This window comes from Gorilla gorilla, chromosome 7, assembly GCF_029281585.2.
Source record: "Gorilla gorilla gorilla isolate KB3781 chromosome 7, NHGRI_mGorGor1-v2.1_pri, whole genome shotgun sequence".
NCBI lineage: Eukaryota > Metazoa > Chordata > Mammalia > Primates > Hominidae > Gorilla > Gorilla gorilla.
In genome coordinates, this window is record NC_073231.2 from 71,693,212 (window position 1) to 71,708,368 (window position 15,157).

Consider the following 15,157-nt stretch of genomic DNA (forward strand, 5'->3'; position numbering starts at 1 on the left):
TTATGAACATATTATTATCTTCACAAATTGAATACTTTAGATGAAATGATCCAGTTTCTGAAAGACAATATCAGAAGTAGATATTCTACATAAGCCAATCGATATTAAATAAATACTAATAACCTTCCAAAATGAAAGCATCAGGTCCAGATGGGTTCACTGGTAAATTCTACTGGTAAATTCTACTGGTAAATTCTTATCTGAAGAAATTATACCAATTATTTACAATCTTTCTCAGGAAATAACAGCAGAGAAAACACATCTTAATTCATGTTATGAGGCTGGCAGTACTCTAATGCCAAAACCAGACAAAAACATTACAAAAAAGGAAAACTGTGGACCAAGAACTCTCATGAATGTAAATACAAAATTACACAACTAAACATTAGCAAGTTGAATCCAACGATGTATAAAAAGAATTACATGTCATGACCAAGTGAAATTTATTCCAGGTATGCAAGGCTGATCTGACACTTGAAAATTAATAATATAATTCAATGCATCAATAGGATAAATAAGAAAATTCATATGATCATATCAATAGATGCAGAAAAAGCATTTGACAAAGTTTAACATGGACTCATGATAAAAACTTTCAGCAAACTAGGAATAAGGGAAATTTCCTCAACTTAATTAAGAACATCAACCAAAAATGTACAGCTAACATTGCACTTAATGGTGAGAAGCTAGATGCTTCCCCTCTCAGCTCAGGAGCAAGACAAGGATGTCCCCTCACAACACTTGTCTTCAATAGTTTACTGGAAGTTCTACATAATACAATAAGACCAAAAAAGATAATAAAACATAAAGAAATTGGGAAGGAAGACATGCACTGCCTTAGTTTATAGATGATTTGAATTCTATGTAGAAAATCCCAAAGAATCAAGAAAAATTTCTGGAACTAATAAATGATTACACAAAGGTTGAAGGATAAAAGGTTAATAAACAAAAGTCAATTGATTTCCAATATGCCAATAATGAGAAAATGGAATTTTAATTTAAAGACACATCATTGAACTGGCACTTCTACATAAACAAAACTACAAAACTCTGATGATCAAAGTCAAAGATTTGATAAATGGAGAAATACTCAATGTTTTTCTATCCAGGAGTATAAGAAGACTCACTGCTGCCAAGATGTCAGTTCTTCCCAACTCCATCTATAATTCACATGGAGAATGTAATGTGAAGATTAGAGTTATTCTGTTACAAGCCAAGGAACATCAAAGATTACGGGCAAACTATCTGAAGCTAGAAGGGAGGTTCTCATAGCCATTAGAAGGAACTATCCCCACCGACACCTTGATCTTGGACTTTAGCTGCCAGAGTTGTGAGATAATAAGTTTCCACTGTTTAAGCCACACAGGCTGTGGGGGCAGCTCTAGCAAAGTAATATAAAAACTCTTCACTTTCTGCTCAATATTTTGGTGCATCTAAAAGTTCTCTAAGTTAATGTAAATTAATTCATTACTTTCAAAATTATTATGGTATATAGGATAAGGACTGCATCACTGAAGTTGAAGAGAATCAAAGTATCTTTTTTATAGTGCACAATGCATGACTCAACAAATATAACATTTAGATCTTTACTGCATAATTGTTTTAATAATTGCTTTACTTAAACTGAGGTTAAGATTTTTGTATAGGCAACATCATATCTGAAAGGGCTCCTGGGCTCTCATGTGGTTCAATTTTGTCTCTAATTTGTTATTTGCCCTTGAGCAAATCACTTTTAAGCTTCCAAATTTCGTCATCTGTAACACAGGGAGATTTAAAATAAGTGGTCCTTAGACACCCTACACTATTAAAGGTCTGTGAATCAGCAATGATTGAAATGTTACTGTTCAAATTAACAAGAAATGGCCTGAGATATGATAGCCCACTTCTGAATAAACTCAGTTTGAAAATTATAAAGTACCACAAAAGTAAGTTATTGTTGTAATGCCACAGCTTCCCATGCATTGTATTTCCAGATACATTATCAATTCAGCAACTCAGAGAAACAGGCGCCAAGTTGGGATTCGGTGCCCAAAGGATGTATGGGGGGCAGGAACAGGAAGAGAGGCCATTTGGACCCCTGAGAAGAGGAGAAGCAGTAAGGGATCGGGTAGCACAGTGCAGCTCTGAGACAGCCTAGGCCAGTCCAGTGGGAACCCCAGAGCCTTGCTTGTCTGTTATAGGAGTCCTGCGTCAGGTGGAAATGGGACGGCTCCCTGCGCCACTGTGCTCAGTCATTAACAGGACACATCCCAGAAGAACATGGCCTCCTCGACCTCCGTGGCACGTTCCACAGTGACAGCAGCTGGAGGCAGTCAGCTGTGAGACCCATCTAGCAACAGAATGTCTCCTAAGGGAGATTGAAGCAGGCAACACCAAAGCTGCAAACACAGATAAAGAGTCACACCACCAATGTAGAGAAGTTCTCAGGACTGCAGTAATTAAGTTAACATATTCTCATGCATGAGAAACTGTCACTAGTTGGTTGAGCAAACATTTTTACTATCATATTGATTCATTTCTTGTCATTCAGTCATTCAGGAAATATTAAGCACCTGTGCGCTAACATTAGAAACACAATGATGACGTTAAAGGGTGTTCTCTGAACAAATTCACAGTTTTGAATAAAACAATGCAATGCAGGCTGGGTGCGGTGGCTCATGCATGTAATCCCAGAACTTTGGGAGGCCGAGGCAGGTGGATCACGAGGTCAGGAGATCGAGATCAGCCTGGCCAAGATGGTGAAACCCTGTCTCTACTAAAAATACAAAAATTGGCCGGATGTGGTGGCTTACGCTTGTAGTCCCAGCTACTCAGGAGGCTTAGGCAGGAGAATTGCTTGAACCCAGGAGGCGGAGGTTGCAGTGAGCTCCGATCGCACCACTACACTACAGCCTGGATGACAGAGTGAGACTCTGTCTCAAAAAAAAAAAAAAAAAAAAATACACAACTACTGTGATAAATTCCAAGTTTATTACAAAGGATTTCCATATAATGTAAAATTATGGTACAGAGATTTGAAACAAAAAATAGTAAAAAAATTATTAGTTCTTATTATTTCTAAAGCTGTCAAATCTCCCAGACATGTGCTTGCATTTGAAGTTGATTTATTGTTTTTTTAAATGAGTGATATGCAGCACTGGTAATTTATTTTGAAAAGTTCACATAAAATCACAAACTCAGAAAACAATTAAAAGAATATTGATTCTGGTGCTTCAGAGAACTGAATAGAATTTATAGATGAAGCTGGCAGATTTTCTAGAAGCATAATAGAATGTGGATGGCATACATGTGGAAGCACACTAATACATACTGTATACTAATTGAGTATTCTTGTCTCTGTGCCATTTGGACATGAAGCATAAAAATAAAGTACAAAAGCAAAATCAGTATATTTAGAAGACAGGTGTTGTTTATAGAAGATGCAAATGAAACATGTTATAAGTAGAAAATGCCAAAGAAAACCCAGGGTACGTTGGTTGTAAGTACCATAGAGATGCACAAAGTAAAGATGGTAGACAAATATTTTCATGATTACAGACCTTCTTCTGATTACATATAAGCTATAACCCAATTCATATTCATGTTAAAGGAAACAATAAGATGAAATTTCATGAAGAAAAGTAACTTTGATTAATTTGGAAATAGTGATATCCTCCAATGACCATTCACAGAATTTATTTATGTGTTGCTATATTAGTATATCATTTATTTATTTATGCATTTATCTCTCATTCAACTTTAAACTCTTCTATATAACATAAGTGGAACAGACTAGGCAACACAGAAATAAATCCACATATCTACATCCAACTGATCTTCGACAAAGTCTACAAAAACATACATAAGGGAAACATACATACACCATCCAACAAATGGTGCTGGAGAAATTGGATATCCATATGCAGAAGAATGAAACTGGACCCCTATCTCTTGCCATATACAAAAATCAACTCAAGATGGATTGAAGACATAAATGTAAGACCTGAAACTATAACAACACTACAAGAAAACCTAGAGAAAGTTATTTCAGACATCGGTCTAGGCAAAGAATTCATGACTAAGACTTCAAAGGCACAAGCAACAAAAACAGAAACAGACAAATGGGACTTAATTTAACTAAAAAGCTTCTACACAGTAAAATAAATAATCAAGAGTCAACAGAAAACCTGTAGAATGGGAGAAAATATTTGCAAACTATGCATCCAACAGAGGACTAATATTCAGAATTTACAAGGAACTCAATTCAGCAACAACAACAAAAATAGCCCCATTTTCTCACTTATACCATATGTTCTCACTTAAAAGTGGGAGCTAAAAAATACGTAAACATGGACATAGAATGTAGAATAATAGATATGGGAGACTTGACAGGGTGGGATGAAAGGGATGAGAAATTACTTAATAGATGCAAAAATCCACTTTTCAGGTGATGGTTACACTAAAAGCCCAAACTTCACCAATATGCAATATATCCACTATAAAACCTGCACTTATACCCCTTACATGTATGCGAACATACAAAACACTTCCATGTAGATATAGTGCTTTATCCATCTCTGTATTCCCTGAATTCAGCATGAAGATGGACATGTAACAATGACTCAACAGAATATTTAATAAACAGCACAAGAGATCTAGGCAGCGGCTCAGAAATTACTGTTAATTTTTATGATGCTTTCCTATCAATATTGAATCGATGTTTTCAAAAAGTCTTCTAAAATAAGCAATACATTCAATTTCATTTAGAGTAATAAGAACATGTGTTAGAATTCTGTGTCTAGCTGACTACTAGGCAGCTATGTCCTTCTTTAAAAATCATTATTATTTCTGGTGCCACACTCACGTAGAGAAACCATCCTAAACTAAACTGAAACACTTTAGTTTATTTATCATTTATTAATAATAGCTGAGGAAAATAAAATATTCGATTCCTTGTATGATTAAAACAATTGGCACCTTTTCTGTTGTTTTCCTATTTGAATTTTTCATATGTGCCACATATTCTTTTGGTTAACTATTTCAAATTTACTTTTCTCCTGTGCAGTCGCTAAGTAATCATTAACTATATAATGTGTACTTTCTTCCATCACTCAGGTTTCAGTGAATAATTTGATATCAATGCTTTATACAATGTAGAAAATTGTGCAAATGGAGTCTACATTGCCCTATAAGAAACCCTCATTTTATGTTAGAATTTGAAAGCAAGCTTGGTTCCAAGACCGTCACTATGGAGAGATTTTATTTCTACTTTATACACTACTCCAAACGATTGCTTTTCTCATTCCCCTTCTGACATTTCCATGATATACTTTATATCTACACCAGTTAAGTAGACTTGGATTTCTGTTCCAATCTACTTTTCAAATAGTTTTTACATTGTTCCCCTAGGTTAACTTATATTTACTAGAAAAACTGTATGGAAAATATCATACAATATGTGTATTCCATTCTACAAAGCCTCAGAAAAGAACTGTGTTGTACCTGATCCAGCCTCAATTTAGAGAAAACATATATTTTATTTTACTGTTTATTGTAGGTAATTTTTATTTCAAATGGGATTTAAGTAAGAAAAGTTCAAGCTGCACAACTGGAAATATATTAAAGGCTTTTAAAATGTTTCTTTGAATTAGAAACCTCTTTCTTCACAATTTTCACATATTCCCATCTTGTCCTTTTTAAAGCAATTACACAAACAAATCTCATTTGGCCAGATATCTCCCTCTGGCTACTAATCAAATTATTCCTTTCCTTTTAATCTCAACATCTTAAATAAATCTCTGTATTTCAAGGAGGTAATACAATTATGTTACTTAGAAATGTGACAATAATTAGCAAATTCAAGAGAATTGACTTAAAATATTAAAAATATTGAGCATATTAAAATAATAAATGAGAGTAGACTACAAAACCAGGGCTTTTATGTTAATTTTCCCAAACATTTCCAGCCTATAAGGTCACATTATCCTGTGACCTTATGTCTGACATGTAATATTTTTAACACCCAACCTGCTCAACTGCAGGGAATCTAGTCATCTTATCTCTAAGTATGGTCCACAAACCGCAATGAATTCACAAGTAAGCTGTTGGAGTCCAAAAAGTAAATAAATAAAAGTACCCAATTTATATTTAGTTCTACATAAAATTTAAGTCAGTTTTTCTAATATTTAATTTGTATATTGACACTTGTTCCTTTATTTGACCCCAATGGTCCTGTGCCAAGTATAGTAAGTCAGAAGGAGAGTGGGGAGCTCACATTCCTGAAGTGTTGACTGGGTCACTTCCATTGACTCATTCTTTTCCAGCACGTCATGTGAAATTAGAGTTTACACATGCCTGACTATATAGGTTTATAGATGGATTATTTTTCTAATTTAGGTTTAATTAACGTCAAAAAATAGACAAGTAGCTAAAAATGCCCTACAAAAAAAAAACAAACTGTGGATCAAAGATAATTTTAATAATGCAAGTGTACAAACTAGAAAATAGCAGATCTGACATTCTTCTGTCTTTGAATGAACTGTATATTAGATACTTTCCAAATTAAGAACTTTTATGATATAATAAGATTCAGACCAAAAATATTTATAATAACCAAGATAATTTATAATGGAAATGTAAATAATTATAATTGATTATGAATGTACAAATTATGTTTTGAAATGTTACTTAATGATAGCATATTTATATAGCTGAAAAAGTATAAAATATAAGTGTTTACTGGTAGAGATATGTATACATAAAGTTCCGAATCTGTGCAAACTGAAGAAATTAAAAGATTCTATTCTCTTAAAAAGCTGGATGATCAAAGGATTATATACTAATTTTAAGGATATATGAAAAACAAGTCACTCAGAAATATGAGGGTAAAAAAATTAACTGTCTTGATGTTGATAATTGAAGTAGACAGGAGGAAAATAAAAACAAGAAAATCTAAGGTAGTATCCACACAATTTTGCCTTTCCAAAATCACACTATATAGTTCAAAAAATATCAAACAAATAATTTAAATAGGTACCCAGGAGGCAGTGCCTCTAGAAAATGGGCAGAAAAAATTGAAATCTTTTGTAGAAAAATCCAGTTTCAACAAAGGCTTCAGTGGATTTGATTTAAAGACATTCTAAATAAAATGAGTAGTTTAAAGACAAAAATCACAAAATGCACAAAAGAAAAATGCATGTAAGTATAAACAGCAATAATGGAGAGAAGAAGAAAGCTTCAAAATCTTTGGATAATAGAATTATTTAACTCCAAACACAAAATATATGTGTTTAAAAAAGTAGAAAGCAAAGACCAAAAGTGTTTAAAAGAGGATAACAAATAATACCTATAACTGAAAGATATAATAATTTACATTTAAAACTCATTTGATGGGTTAGCGAACACAGAGCTTAAGAAATAACTAGAGAATTGGAAGGTAAGGACAAAAAGTACCTAAAATGCAGGAAAAAATTGTGATATATGGATAATGGGGTAAACGTATCCCAAAAGTTGGTTATTGTATAAAAGGTGTAAATTTGATTTTTCAAAAAGGTAGGCAAACTAATAAATAAAAAAGAAATCTCAAATAATAATATCTATGTCTACATCTACAACAATTGATTTATAGGTTTAATGAAATTTCTAGAAAAAATCCCAGAAAGTTATTTTTGCATACTTAAAGAAGCTTCCTCTAAAAGATATATGGAAAGCCACAATCCTGCTAGTAGCTAAAACAATCTTAAAAGAATGAGGTGGAAGGAATTACTACAACCATTATTATAATTAAGACAGTATGGCATTGGTGGAGGGATAAATGCATAAGTCAATCGAACAGAATATAGAACCCAGAAGTAGAAGTAGACCCACACAATACTTTCAACTATTTTGTTTTGTTTTGTTTTGTTTTGTTTTGTTTTGTTTTTTGAGATGGAGTCTCATTCGGTCGTTAGGCTGGAGTGCAGTGGCGCAATCTAGGCTCACTGCAACCTCTGCCTCCCGGGTTCAAGTGATTCTGCTGCCTCAATCTCCTGAGTAGCTGGCACCACAGGCGCCTGCCACCGTGCTTGGCTAATTTTTGTGTTTTTAGTAGAGACGGGGTTTCACCATATTGGCCAGGATGGTCTCTATCTCTTGACCTCATGATCCACCCGCCTCTGCTTCCCAAAGTGCTGGGATTACAGGCATGAGCCATCACACCCGGCCCACATTCAACTGATTTTTAACAAAGAGGCAAAAGCAATTCAATGGAAGAAAGATGGCCTTTTCAACAAATGGTGCCAAAATAATCAAACATCCATATTTAAGAAGTGAATCTTGACTTAAATCTCACATCTTATTCTAAACATTAACTCAAAATTGATAATAAAGTTAAATATAAAACATTAAACTATAAAACTTTAAAAATAGGAGAAATCTTTAAGATATGAGACAATACTAAAAGTATGATTCAAAAAAAAACCTGATAAATTCAACTTCATCAAAATTTTAAAATTTGCTTTGCGAATCACTATGTTAAGAGGGTGAAAAGAGAAGCTACAGACCAGGAGAAAATATTTGCAAACCACGTATCTACCAAGGGAATTATATCTAAAATATATTTTTTAAAACTGAAAACCCATCAGTCAAAAAGCAAATGATCCAATTAGAAAATTGGCAAAAGACATGAACAACATATGAAAGATGTTCAACTTCATTAGCCACTAGGGAAATGCAAAATAACACAAGACATTTTATCAAAATGACTAAAGTGAAAAAAATAGAGACAGCAATAAATGCTTATGAGAAGGTGGAGAAACTGAACCATTCATATATTGCTGGTAGAAATGTAAAATATTACAGTGACTCTCAAAACAGTTTAACAGTTTCTTTGTAAACTAAACGTGTAATTATCATACTGTCCAGAAATTGTATTCTTGATCCTTTATCCCAGAGAAGTGAAACTTCTACCCACTCAAAATTCTACACACAAAGGTTTATTGCAGCTTTATTCACGATGGTCAAAAACCAGTAACAATTTGGATGTCCTTCCGTGGGTGAACGGTTTCACAAACTGTGGTACATTTGTATCATAAAATACTATCAGCAAGTAAAAATATCAAACATTCATATAGTCAAAAACTTAAATTACTTTTTGGAAAATCATGATTGGTAAAAAAAAGTCCAAAAATTTAGTAATGTATCATTTTATTTATATAACATTCTTGGAATGACAAAATTACAGAAATGAAAAGATTATTGATTGTCAAAGGTTAAGTAAGAGACGGCTAGGAGGAAGGAGATGTGGTTTTAAAAGGATAACATGAGGGATCTATGTGGCTTTTGGGAATGCTTAGTACCTTGACTGTAGTTGCAGATACATTAACTGCACATGTAATAAAATGTCATAGAATTAAATACACACACACACAAATGAGTACAAGCAAATTTGAAGAAATCTTAAAAAATTATATCAATGCCAATATTGTACCTTGATATTGCATGTGTATACACAGCCAGCTATATAAATATACACACACCATAATTTATTTGCAAACTGTGTTCATTTTTATGTAAATATAGTACACAATAAAGATAATACCATTGAGGAAATTGAGTAAACCATACAAGAGATATCTGTATTTTTTCCTACAATTGCATGTAAAGGTAAAATTACCTCAAAATAAAAATGCTAAAACAGAAAATGTAAAACAAGGTCACAAATAACACTCAGGAATTACAAGAGGATGCTACTATAGGTGGTGTTAGGAACTAAATTGTGATCCCCCAAAATTCATATGTGGAAGCCTAAACTCCAAACTGACTGCATTTGGAGATAGAGCCTGTAAAGAGGAATTAAGGTTAAATGAAGTCCTAAGGGTGGTATTTCTAGAAGAGGAAGAGGGAACCCCAGGAGAAGACAAACACAGAGAAACGGCCATGTGAGGATGGAGTGAGAAGGCCCGTCTGAAAACCAAAGGGAGGTCACAGGAGAAACCAAACTTGCAGGCACCTTGGTCTTGAACTTCCAGCCCCTGGAACTGTGAGAAATAAATTTCTATTGTTCAAGCCACCCAGTCTGTGGTATTTTCTTATGGCAGCCTGATATAGTTTGGCTGTGTCCCCACCCACATCTCATCTTGAATTGTAGCTCCCATAATTCCCACATGTTATGGGAGGGACCCCATGGGAGGTGATTGAATTGAAAAGTATAGGTTTCCCCCATAGTGTTCCCATGGTAGTGAATAAGTCTCACAAAATTTGATGGTTTTATAAGGGGAAACTCCTTTCTCTTGGTTCTCTGATTCTCTCTTGCCACCACTTCTTACAAGAATTGCCTTTTGCCATCCACCATGATTGTGAGGCCTCCCCAGCCATGTGGAACTGTGAGTCCCTTAAACCTCTTTCTTTTGTAAATTGCCCAGTCTCAGGTATTGTCTTTATCAGCAGCATGAGAACAGACTAATACACAGCCCTAGAAGGCTAATATAAATACAAATGGCATTAAAAAGAAAATAGGAGAATATTATGAACAAATTAGTTAAATCTATGTAAAAAAGTTATAATAGATTCTGAGATAAATATATTTTAAAATTAGATCAAGAAAAAAATTAAGAAATAATCACAGCTACTTTAAAAAGTGAACTAATAGGTAAGAAATCTTCCCCAAAATAAGACAAGTTAGGCTGCATTATGAAAAGTTCCCATTTAATGTATAATTAATACATGATTCAAATCATAGCAGACTTTTTCAAATAAAAAAAAGAAAAAGATCCCCAATTCTAAGAAACTAGCAAAAACTTCATATCAAAACCAGGTTCATAAAGTATAAGAAATTAGTTCAAGAAAATGTTATATATGAATATAAATGCAAATGTACTAAACAAAATATAGGCAAACTGAATCCAACAGGTATTCACTATTCATTAATAATTATTAGTTGGATCTATCTATCTCAAAAATGCAGATTGATGTAGAATGTAGATTGGTGGCTCCCTACTGCCGGGGAGGGTGGCCAGCTGGAAATAAGCATTGACTGCTGATGGGGTTGGGGTTCTTTGGGGGAGGTGATAAAAATGTTCTAAAATTAACTAGGGTGATCATTTAATAATTTTATGAACATACTAAATACCACTAAATTATATACTTTCTGTAAATTCTATGTTATATAAATTACAGCTCAGTAAGGTCGTTATACACAAAAACATAAAAGAACAAATGGGACTAATCTATGTGATCGAAATTTAAAAATACATTGCCAGACTTGGGGAGGGGATTGGGAAGAGGTACAGGTAAGTTTCCATGGCATGGTGGGTTGCTTTCTACTTTGGGAGGTTGTTACACGGTTGTGTACAATCATCAAAACTTCAGTGAAAAGGGGTGTATTTAATTGAGTGGTAATTTCCCTTAATTTTTTTAAAAAACAAAACCTGTAATCCCAGCACTTTGTGGGGACTGAGGTGGGTGGATCACTTCAGGTCGAGAGTTTGAGAGCAGCCTGGCCAACATGGAGAAACCTTGTCTCAACTAAAAGTACAAAAATTAGCCAGGTGTGGTGGCACACAGCTGTAACCCCAGCTACTTGGGAGATTGAGGCAGGAGAATTGCTTGAACCCAGGAGGCAAAGGCTGCAGTGAACTGAGATTGCACCTGCACTACACCATGGGCAACACAGTGAGACTCCATCTCAAAAAAAAAAAAAAGTTTCCTACTCTGGGATACTAAAAACACAAGCCAAGTACTATGCTAATAACTTTTCATGTGATGACTTGTCCTAACAACAATCCTATGAAGTTAATACATTTTTATTGATAAAGAGACTGTGGACAAAGAGGTTATGTAACATTCTCAAGATCTCAGAGCTATTGATAGGAAGAGCTAGAATTTAAAGACAAGCAGTGTGGCTCCAGCGTCCACCTACACTTTTCGAACAATGATACTACACTGCTATCTGTGTGTATCCAGGCATAAGTTGACAGTGTGCAGTGGATAATGATTCTTGGTGGATTTTTTATTTTCCTCATCACATTTCAGGCAGTGCTTGTTCCATAATAGACATTCCGAGAAATCCTGCCAAATCTCACTGTTACATTTACTAGGGAGAAAGGTCTTCTTCAGAGTTTGTTAGTATTTTAGAACAGATTCGAGCATGATGCATGTGCTGTACATGGGTTGATTCAGATCCATTTTAATAAAATTGCTCTCACTAATGGTAGAATATGGTACAATGTGCACAACACAGGGACATCTGGGTTCTGGGCCTACTTTGACTATCACCTGAAAGTACAGTCTTGAGAAATCAGTCAATCTTTGATTCACAGTTTTTCTCTCAGCTTTAAAAATCCAATTTAAGAGCAAAAAAAGGCAAAAATATCTTGTAAGTTAAGAAAATAACAAAACCAGAATTATACTCAGTATCATTGACTCACTGAAGTAATCAATGTCCCATCTTAGTGAATATTAATATCTCTTCACTTCACTGTGAGCTTCCGTGGAGGACCCACCTAACCAATCCCCTAGAAATCATGGCTTTTTTTTTTTTAGTTATTTTAATATGTCATTGTAAATTGTGAACCACATTCACTGATTACCGACTTGTCTTTGAGTCCAGTGACAAAAACAAAACCCATGCGCACAAGTTACATGCAGTAGGTTTATTACTTACAGATAGTCAGTGAGGGACAACAGAATCCTAGAATCCATGAGGAGCTGGTCCTCTACCTCAGGAAAGCTGCTCAAGGTGGATGAAGACTTGACTGAACACACCAGCCACCCTTGCTCCACAGCTGAGGAACCCCAAAAGGCAACTTGCCCTGGATTTGATACCCCAGGGTGAAATGACCTGCTGGGCTAAAGCATTGAAAGATATACTTTTTCTAGGGAGAGACTGTAATAGAGCCCAGGTGTTCTGGCCAGCTCCCCCTTATCTCAAGACATTGCATTTCCAGAGCATTATAAAATTATTCATGAGAACTACAAATGAGACAGAAGAGAGAACTGGATAAGTCCAGAGCCATCTGGAAAACTGTCCTGCACAAATCATTAATGAACATAGCACCTTATTTGTTATTTCCACAAGGGCTTATTATGTGCTAGATTCCTTAGAGTGAGTAATAAAAACACTATATTCTGTTCTTAGGAAGTATTTTATCTAAGCTTTACATGCCACAAAAAAAGAGAATACAAAATATTATATTTTACATTCTGGAAATCAGCCTTCCTAAAAAATAAACATTTAGTGCTATGCTGCTCAGTCTTTCTTCCATAATGAGATTGCACATAAATAGAACAGGGAAGATAATATTAAATCTATTAAAAATCTATTTTATCTTATTGCTACTGAATAAATTAATGATTGGTTGCACAGACATTTGCAAGAGTAAATTACTGAATTTATATTATTCCTAATGAGGTCACTAGTGAAGAGCTATATGGGTCTTTCTTTGGCCCTCACTGGCTTACAGATTAATATTTGCCTGAGATATGAACATAAACAGAATGCTCAATACATCTGCAGGAGAAGCAAAGCTGGGCTTGCTAATTCATTTGATGATAGCATCAAAACAGTTGCTGCAACATTTCAGATGCTCCAAAAATTGGCAATAGAACACATCTTTTACATACACATTGAAAGTTAGATTAAGTTTCCAATTCATTTAGAAATGAGCACAGAATCCTAGAAGAATGGAGGTGGTCACAGGACTGGGAGCACATAACCCAGCAAAACATTTCAGAGCTCTGAAAGTTGCTATTAGGAGCTTCCAACATACTAGCGACTTTGCCCATCAAGTATGGTCATGCTGAATCTAAGAAGTTTAGTTTTAAGTTAAATCACTGTGTCTTTTTTTTCCCTCTTTTCCTTGTGCAGTAGAAATTAATTTACATTTTACTGATTTATAGCATAAACACAATAAAGTGCAAAAATTATAAGTGCACAGCTTAATTAATTTCCAAATTCATTGCATCTATCACCCAGTTTTAGAAACAGAATAAAAACAGTATCCCATAAGCCCGAGTTATGTACCTTCCTAGTACTGAACACTTGATCCTGCAAGGGTAACCACTATTGACCTCTCTCTTCATAAATTAGTGTTGCTCATTTTATTTTGTAACTGTATGTAAATGGAATCATATATTAATAGTATGTGTTCTCGTTTTTTTGTAATTTTTTATTTAACATCATGTTTAGAAGACTCACCAACAACATACCACATACCTATAGTATGTTCATTCTTATTGCTGTTTTGTATTACAGTATATAGATATGCCTTAATTTATCTATTTTGAGTTGCATGTGAAGCTTCAGACTATTACAACAGTACAGAGCCGCAGTGTATGACTACGTCCAGCGTATGCAAACACTGTCAAATAGTCATTCAAAGTGGCTGGATCAACTAACAGTCCTAACAGCAATGTTTGAATGCTCCATTTACTTTATGTACTCCTCAAGCTTAGTATTTCCTGTCCTTTTAAAGTTTAACTTTCTGTTGGGTATGTAGTAGTATTTAATGTGGTCTTATTTGCATAATCTGCTGACTAAGGAAGCTGAGTGAGTTTTTAAAATATTCATTAGCTATTGAGATGTGTCTATTGTGAAGTGTTCCTCCCTGTTTTTCCCACATTTTTTTCTCTTTTTCCATTTGTAGGACCTCTTTATATAGCATGGATATTAGTATTCGTCTGACATATTTATTACGAATATATTCTTTCACTTTTTTGGTTTGTCATATGTATTAGAGTTCTCCAGAGAAACAGAATCAATAGGATATCTATACATATGGAAAAAGAATTATTACAGGAATTGGCTCTCATGATTACAGAAGCTGAAAAGTCCCACTATCTGCCATCTGCAAGCTGGAGACTCAGGAAAGGTGGTGCCATAGTTCACAAAGGCTAAACCCGGAAAGTCCAAGAGGCAAGTCCTGGTCAAAGTCCAAAGGCCCTAGAGAAAGGAGCACTAATGTCGCAGGGCAGGAGAAGATGAAGGTCCTCACTCAAGCACTGAGAGCAAACTTGCCCTTCCTCTGTTTTTGTTGTATTCAGGCCATTAATACATTAGCCCTTGTTTCTGTAGCTCTCTGATGCCTTTGCTATATGGTTTTGAAATTAATCCAGCTTTCCTACTTGTTCTAGAGGACATGTTGGCTCACTGCTAAAAATAGTGTTACTCCAAATAGTATAACCTCACTCAAAATAGTATTCT

The 15,157-nt window shown here is 34.6% G+C and overlaps 1 long non-coding RNA gene across 2 annotated transcripts in view; it reads right to left on the minus strand.

Annotated features, from left to right (window-relative positions):
• Nucleotides 1–1,205, minus strand: part of LOC129524112 (uncharacterized) — a 182,765-nt gene extending 181,560 nt beyond the window's left edge. For both annotated transcript variants that reach the window (XR_008667766.2, XR_008667765.2), the window contains exon 1: nt 1,128–1,205. This is a non-coding gene — a long non-coding RNA (uncharacterized lncRNA). The remainder of the gene's footprint in view (nt 1–1,127) is intronic.
• Nucleotides 1,206–15,157: the final 13,952 nt, after the last annotated feature.